The sequence below is a fragment of the Pristiophorus japonicus genome, chromosome 29, assembly GCF_044704955.1.
Source record: "Pristiophorus japonicus isolate sPriJap1 chromosome 29, sPriJap1.hap1, whole genome shotgun sequence".
In the NCBI taxonomy this organism is placed as follows: Eukaryota; Metazoa; Chordata; class Chondrichthyes; family Pristiophoridae; genus Pristiophorus; species Pristiophorus japonicus.
Window position 1 is genome coordinate 2,949,113 of NC_092005.1, and position 8,943 is coordinate 2,958,055.

Here is an 8,943-nt window from a genome sequence, read left to right on the forward strand (position 1 = left end):
AGGGACCCTTTACACTGAGAAACCATATCCAGCGACCACTTACACTGAGACACCAAATCCAGTGACCCTTTTACAATGAGACACCAAATCCAGGCACAACAAATCCAGGGAACCCTTACACTGAGGCACCAAATCCAGGGACCCCTTACACTAAGGCATCAAATCGACGGACCCCTTAAACTGAGGAATGAAATCCAGGGACTCCTTACACTGAGACACCAAATCGAGGGACCCCTTACACTGAGACACGAAATCCAGGGACCCCTTACACTGAGAAACCATATCCAGCGACCACTTACACTGAGACACCAAATCCAGGCACACCAAATCCAGGGACCCCTTACACTGAGACACCAAATCCAGGCACACCAAATCCAGGGACCCCTTACACTGAGGCACCAAATCCAGGGACCCCTTACACTGAGGCACCAAATCCAGGGACCCCTTACACTGAGACACCAAATCCAGGGACCCCTTACACTGAGGCATCAAATTCAGGGACCACTTACACTGAGGCATCAAATCCAGGGATCCCTTACACTGAGACATCAAATCCAGGGAACTCTTACAATGAGGCTTCAAATCCAGGGACCCCTTGCACTGCGGCACAAAACCCCGGGACCCCTTAAACTGAGGCATCAAATCCACAGACCATTTGCACTGAGGCATCAAATCCAGGGACCCCTTACACTGAGACATCAAATCCTTGGAGCCCTTGCAGTGAGACACCAAATCCCAGGACCCCTTACACTGAGGCATCAACTCCAGGGACCCCTTACACAGAGGCACCAAATCCAGGGACCCCTTACACTGCGGTTTCAAATCCAGGGACCCCTTACACTGAGGCATCAAATGCAGCGACCCCTTACACTGAGGCAGCAAATCCAGGGACCCCTTACACTGCGGTTTCAAATCCAGGGAGCCCTGACACTGAGGCATCAAATCCAGGGACCCCTTACACAGAGGCATCAAATCCATGGACCCCTTACACTGAGGCACAAAATCCAGGGACCCCTTACACTGAGGCGCCAAGTCCATGGACCCCTTACACTGAGGCACCAAATCCCAGGACCCCTTAAACTGAGGCATCAAATCCAGGGACCCCTTAAACTGACGCATCAAATCAAGGGACTCCTTACACTGAGACACCAAATCGAGGGAGCCCTTACACTGAGACACTAAATCCAAGGACCACTTACACTGAGACACCAAATCCAGGGACCCCTTGCACTGAGACACCAAATCCAGGGACTCTTTTCACTGAGACATCAAATCCACGGACCCCTTACACTGAGGCACCAAATCGCGGGAGCAATTACACTGAGGCATCAAATCCAGGGACCCGTTACTCTGAGGCACCAAATCCTGGAACCCATTCCACTGCGTTATCAAATTCAGGGACCCCTTACACTGAGGCACCAAATCCAGGGACCCCTTCCACTGACACATCAAATCCAGTGAACCCTTACAATGAGGCATCAAATCCAGGGACCCCTGACACTGCGACACCATATCCAGCGACCACTTACACTGAGACAACAAATCCAGGGACGCTTTACACTAAGACAACAAATCCAGGGACATCAAATCCATGGACCCCTTACACTGAGGCATCAAATATAGGGACCACTTACTCAGAGGCACCAAATCCAGGGACCCCTTACACTGAGGCATCAAATCCAGGGACCCCTTAAACTGAGGCATCAAATCAAGGGACCACTCACACTGAGGCATCAAATCCAGTGACCCCTTACACTGAGACATCAAATCCAGGGACCGCTTACACTGAGGCACAAAATCCAGGGACCCCTTACACTGAGGCACCAAGTCCATGGACCCATTACACTGAGGCACCAAATCCAGGGACCCCTAACACTGAGACATCAAATCCATGGACCCCTTACACTGAGACATCAAATCCAGGGAAGCCTTACACTGAGACACCAAATCCAGGGACCCCTTACACTGAGACACCAAATCCAGGGACTCTTTTCACTGAGACATCAAATCCTGGGACCCCTTACTCTGAGACATGAAATCCAGGGACTCCTTATACTGAGACATCAAATCCAGAGACCCCATACACTGAGACACCAAATCCAGGGACCCCTTACACTGAGGCATCAAATCGAGGGACCCCTTACACTGAGGGATCAAATTCAGGGACCCTTTACACTGAAACACCAAATCCACGGAGCACTTTCAATGAGGCATCAAATCTAGGGACCCCTTACACTGAGACATCAAATCCAGGAATCAATTGCACTGAGGCATCAAATCCAGGGACCAGTTACACTGAGGAACCAAATCCAGGGACCAGTTACAATGAGGATCAAATCTAGGATGAATAACACCGTGACACCTAATTGAGAGATTAATAATTCCGTAACAACAAATCCAGGGACCAGTAAGACTGAGGCATCAATTCCAGGCACCACTTACACTAAGACTACAAAATTACACAATAATTGGTCATTCGGTCTCACCAGTTCATGCCGGTGTTTTTGCTCTGCTCGTGAATTAGAGAGCTTCAGAACGGGGAATGGTTATGCCGGTGAAAGCTGCTCTACTTAGGGGGAAAGATGGGTAATGAATGAAGAGACGATGGAGGAATCAGACGGTGACTGGTGAGGCCTGGTGACAGATTATTGTCAGAAGTCCTTTTCAGAAAGGCTGATAATTAGATGTAACCAGCGCAAAAAATGTATCCATCTGTTATTGGCCCAAAATACCCAAATCTAATGTCACTCATTTATTTTTCCATGAGAAATGTCGAGATTACGATGTGCTGTTGACAGAAAGAAGCGAGTAAATGAGGCTTGCACTGGAAAGAAGGTTCCTTGAATTAACACTTTGTGAGGCTGTTTTGTGACTCGGCTCTGTGAGGTTAAAAACATGAAATGGAAAAGGGCACGTCCAGTGACACTTGCATTGCCAATAGTTCTTTCTAAATTCATAATTATCTCCAAAGCCAAATATCCTATTGACTATCTCAATCACTAATACCAATCCTAATAAATAACCACAAACCACAACCACTAAACCTACATCTAAACCCAGCCCGGTTCCCAAGGCTAAGAACATAAGAACTAGGATTAGCAGTAGGCCATCTGGCCCCTTGAGCCCACCCCGCCATTCATTAATATCGTGGCTGATCTGATCTTGGCCTCAATTCCACTTCCCTGCCCTTTCCCCATAAACCTTGACTCCACCATCTTTCAAAAATCACTCAATCTGCAACTTAAATATTTTCAATGACCCAGACTCCACTGTTCTTTGGGGTAGAAAATTTCAAAGATATACGACCCTCTGAGAGAAGAAATTCCTCTTCATTTCATTTTAATTGGGCGCCCCCTTATGCTCAGGCTTTGCCACCTCGTTCTCGATTCCCCCACAAAAAGAAACAGAGAACTTTGGGGAAGCTAAAGTCCTGATAGAGGAAGTATTTAAACAATTATGTTGATGCAAGAAATACTGCAAGGTATGTTAGTAACAAGTAATTGTAATCAACTAACCCATCAAAATTAGCAAAGGATATTACAAAGATCAGAACATTTCAACGTTGATCACAAGCAGTATGTGTGGAGATCTATTAACCGCATTCAAAAATCGTTAAATACAGAAAATAACAGAATTCCAGTCTGACGCAAGATAGTTCTTTCAAGGGTTGGTTGAAAGGAACGTTAAATGAATGTAAAGTGAGACACGCCGGTTCAGTCTGAGACACCCACAAGCCGTATACTCAAATGAAACAAGTTTGGGATTTGATTTGGGAAAAGATGAATTGCGTGAGAAGTGAAATAATCTAGAGTAAGAAAAGGCCCAAAATGGAAGGGAAGGAAACATTAATTAGTCTCTTATTCTGGAGAAATGAAATATTGGACACCCGGTGTTTGAAACAAGCTGATTTATTCAATATTGAGACAGAACATTAATCTCCAGCTCAGGTACAGGGTTATTCAGAGCAGCAGAAACAAAGTCGAAGTGCCAGAATGAACATGGTTCAGTGCCCAATGGGAGCCCAGTAAATTTTGTCCCGTTCTCTCACGTGGTCTTTGGTATTTACCCAGCATTCCCCGCGACGGAGGATGTGCCGTCCCCAGAGACCCAGTGCGCAGGCGCGAGAACTGGCGTGTTTGGAAGCATGCGCGGTGCGTGCAATGGTGGCGCGGACATGGTGATTATCTGTTCCGCAAAACAGCTCAATTTCAGCGGGGCGGAGGTGAGTAATGGATCAGCGGGGAGCCGGGGAGGCTTCATAAACAACTGGTGCCCGCCGGAAGCCCGGAATAACAACCGGAATATCGACGACTGCAGCCTCGAGGCTTTCTCCCGATCACAGGCCCAGGGTAACGGCGGCCATCTTTGTACAGGAAGGCAGGCTCAGTTCTCCGCCATCTTGGTTCAGTGAGCAGCAAAGCGCATGTGCGGCCATCTTGGTAAAGTAACAGCTGAGTTACTTTATTACGACACCTCGGATTTCTCACCATCAAATCCAGGGACCCATTACACTGAGGCACAAAATCCAGGGACCCCTTACACTGAGGCGCCAAGTCCATGGACCCCTTACACTGAGGCACCAAATCCCAGGACCCCTTAAACTGAGACATCAAATCCAGGGACCCCTTAAATTGACGCATCAAATCAAGGGACTCCTTACACTGAGACACCAAATCGAGGCAGCCCTTACACTGAGACACTAAATCCAAGGACCACTTACACTGAGGCATCAAATCCAGGCACCCCTTACACTGAGACATCAAATCCAGGGAACTCTTACACTGAGGTATCAAATCCAGGGAACTCTTACACTGCGGCACCAAATCCCGGGACCCCTTACACTGCGGTTTCAAATCCAGGGACTCCTTACACTGAGGCACCAAATCCAGGGACACCTTACACTGCGGTTTCAAATCCAGGGACTCCTTACACTGAGGCATCAAATCCAGGGAGCCCTGACACTGAGGCATCAAATCCAGCGACCCATTACACTGAGGCATCAAATCCAGTGACCCATTACACTGAGACATCAAATTCAGGGACCTCTTACAATGAGGCATCAAATCCAGGGACCCCTTACACTGAGAAACCATATCCAGGGACCCCTAACACTGAGAATTCAAATCGATGGAACCCTTACACTGAGACATCAAATCCAGGGAACCCTTACACTGAGACACTAAATCCAGGGACTCTTTTCACTGAGTCATCAAATCCAGGAACCCCTTAAACTGAGGCATCAAATCCAGCAACCCCTTACACAGAGGCACCAAATCCAGGGACCCCTTACACTGCGGTTTCAAATCCAGGGACTCCTTACACTGAGGCACCAAATCCAGGGACCCCTTACACTGCGGTTTCAAATCCAGGGACTCCTTACACTGAGGCATCAAATCCAGGGAGCCCTGACACTGAGGCATCAAATCCAGCGACCCATTACACTGAGGCAACAAATCCAGCGACCCATTACACTGAGACATCAAATCCAGGGACCTCTTACAATGAGGCATCAAATCCAGGGACCCCTTACACTGGGAAACCATATCCAGCGACCACTTACACTGAGACACCAAATCCAGGGACCACTTACACTGAGACACCAAATCCAGGCACACCAAATCCATGGACCACTTACACTGAGGCATCAAATATCGGGACCCCTGAAACTGAGGCATCAAATCCAGGGACTTCTTACACTGAGACACCAAATCGAGGGAGCCCTAACACTGAGACACTAAATCCAAGGACCACTTACACTGAGGCATCAAATCCAGGCACCCCTGACACTGAGGCACAAAATAAAGGGACCCCTTACACTGAGACACCAAATCTAGGGACTCCTCACACTGAGACATCAAATTCAGGGACCTCTTACAAAGAGGCATCAAATCCAGTGACCCCTTACACTGAGAAACCATATCCAGGGACCCCTAACACTGAGAATTCAAAACCATGGATCCCTTACACTGAGACATCAAATCCAGGGAACCCTTACACTGAGACACCAAATCCAGGGTCCCCTAGCACTGAGACATCAAATCCATGGACCCCTTACACTGAGAGATCAAATCCAGGAACTCCTTATGCTGAGACATCAAATCCAAAGACCCCTTAAACTGAGACACCAAATCCACAGACGCCTTACACTGACGCATCATATCCAGGGACCCCTTACACTGAGACATCAAATCTAGGGACCCCTTATAATGAGGCATCAAATCGAGGGACTCCTTATTGTGAGACATTAAATCCAGGGACCACGCACACTGAGACACCAAATCCAGGGACCACGCACACTGAGACACCAAATCCAGGGACCCCTTGCACTGAGACACCAAACCCAGGGACTCTTTTCACTGAGACATCAAATCCACGGACCCCTTACACTGAGGCACCAAATCGAGGGACCAATTACACTGAGGCATCAAATCCAGGCACCCCTAACACTGAGACATCAAATCCAGGAACCCCTTCCACTGCGGTATCAAATCCAGGGCCCCTTACACTGAGACACCAAATCCAGGGACCTCTTACACTGAGAAACCATATCCAGCGACCACTTACACTGAGACACCAAATCCAGTGACCCTTTTACAATGAGACACCAAATCCAGGCACACCAAATCCAGGGAACCCTTACACTGAGGCACCAAATCCAGGGACCCCTTACACTAAGGCATCAAATCCACGGACCCCTTAAACTGAGGCATGAAATCCAGGGACTCCTTACACTGAGACACCAAATCGAGGGACCCCTTACACTGAGACACGAAATCCAGGGACCCCTTACACTGAGAAACCATATCCAGCGACCACTTACACTGAGACACCAAATCCAGGGACCCCTTACACTGAGACACCAAATCCAGGCACACCAAATCCAGGGACCCCTTACACTGAGGCACCAAATCCAGGGACCCCTTACACTGAGGCACCAAATCCAGGGACCCCTTACACTGAGACACCAAATCCAGGGACCCCTTGCACAGAGGCACCAAATCCAGGAACCCCTTACACTGAGACGTCAAATCCAGGGAGCACTTACACTGTTACATCAAATCCAGGGACCCCTTACACTGCCGCACCAAATCCCAGGACCCCTTAAACTGAGGCATCAAATCCAGGGACCCCTTACACTGAGACACCAAATCCAGAGACCCCTTACACTGAGGCATCAAATTCAGGGACCCCTTACACTGAGGCATCAAATCCAGGGACCCCTTACACTGAGACATCAAATCCAGGGAACTCTTACAATGAGGCTTCAAATCCAGGGACCCCTTGCACTGCGGCACAAAACCCCAGGACCCCTTAAACTGAGGCATCAAATCCACAGACCATTTGCACTGAGGCATCAAATCCAGGGACCCCTTATACTGAGACATCAAATCCATGGAGCCCTTGCAGTGAGATACCAAATCCCCGGACCCCTTACACTGAGGCATCAAATCCAGGGACCCCTTACACTGAGGCACCAAATCCAGGGACCCCTTACACTGCGGTTTCAAATCCAGGGACCCCTTACACTGAGGCATCAAATCCAGCGACCCCTTACAATGAGGCACAAAATCCAGGGACCCCTCACACTGCGGTTTCAAATCCAGGGAGCCCTGACACTGAGGCATCAAATCCAGGGACCCCTTACACAGAGGCATCAAGTCCATGGACCCCTTACACTGAGGCACCAAATCCCAGGACCCCTTAAACTGAGGCATCAAATCCAGGGACCCCTTAAACTGACGCATCAAATCAAGGGACTCCTTACACTGAGACACCAAGTCGAGGCAGCCCTTACACTGAGACACTAAATCCAAGGACCACTTACACTGAGACACCAAATCCAGGGACCCCTTGCACTGAGACACCAAATCCAGGGACTCTTTTCACTGAGACATCAAATCCACGGACCCCTTACACTGAGGCACCAAATCGCGGGAGCAATTACACTGAGGCATCAAATCCAGTGACCCCTTACTCTGAGGCACCAAATCCTGGAACCCATTCCACTGCGGTATCAAATTCAGGGACCCCTTACACTGAGACAACGAATCCAGGGACGCTTTACACTAAGACAACAAATCCAGGGACATCAAATCCATGGACCCCTTACACTGAGGCATCAAATATAGGGATCACTTACTCAGAGGAACCAAATCCAGGGACACCTTACACTGAGGCATCAAATCCAGGGACCCCTTAAACTGAGGCATCAAATAAAGGGACCACTCACACTGAGGCAACAAATCCAGTGACCCCTTACACTGAGACATCAAATCCAGGGACCGCTTACACTGAGGCACAAAATCCAGGGACCCCTTACACTGAGGCGCCAAGTCCATGGACCCATTACACTGAGGCACCAAATCCAGGGACCCCTAACACTGAGACATCAAATCCATGGACCCCTTACACTGAGACATCAAATCCAGGGAAGCCTTACACTGAGACACCAAATCCAGGGACCCCTTACACTGAGACACCAAATCCAGGGACTCTTTTCACTGAGACATCAAATCCTGGGACCCCTTACACTGAGACATGAAATCCAGGGACTCCTTATACTGAGACATCAAATCCAGGAACTCCTTATACTGAGACATCAAATCCAGAGACCCCATACACTGAGACACCAAATCCAGGGACCCCTTACACTGAGGCATCAAATCTAGGGACCCCTTACACTGTGGCATCAAATTCAGGGACCCTTTACACTGAAACACCAAATCCAGGGAGCACTTTCAATGAGGCATCAAATCTAGGGACCCCTTACACTGAGACATCAAATCCAGGAATCAATTGCACTGAGGCATCAAATCCAGGGACCAGTTACAATGAGGATCAAATCCAGGATGAATAACACCGTGACACCTAATTGAGAGATTAATAATTCCGTAACAACAAATCCAGGGACCAGTAAGACTGAGGCATCAATTCCAGGCACCA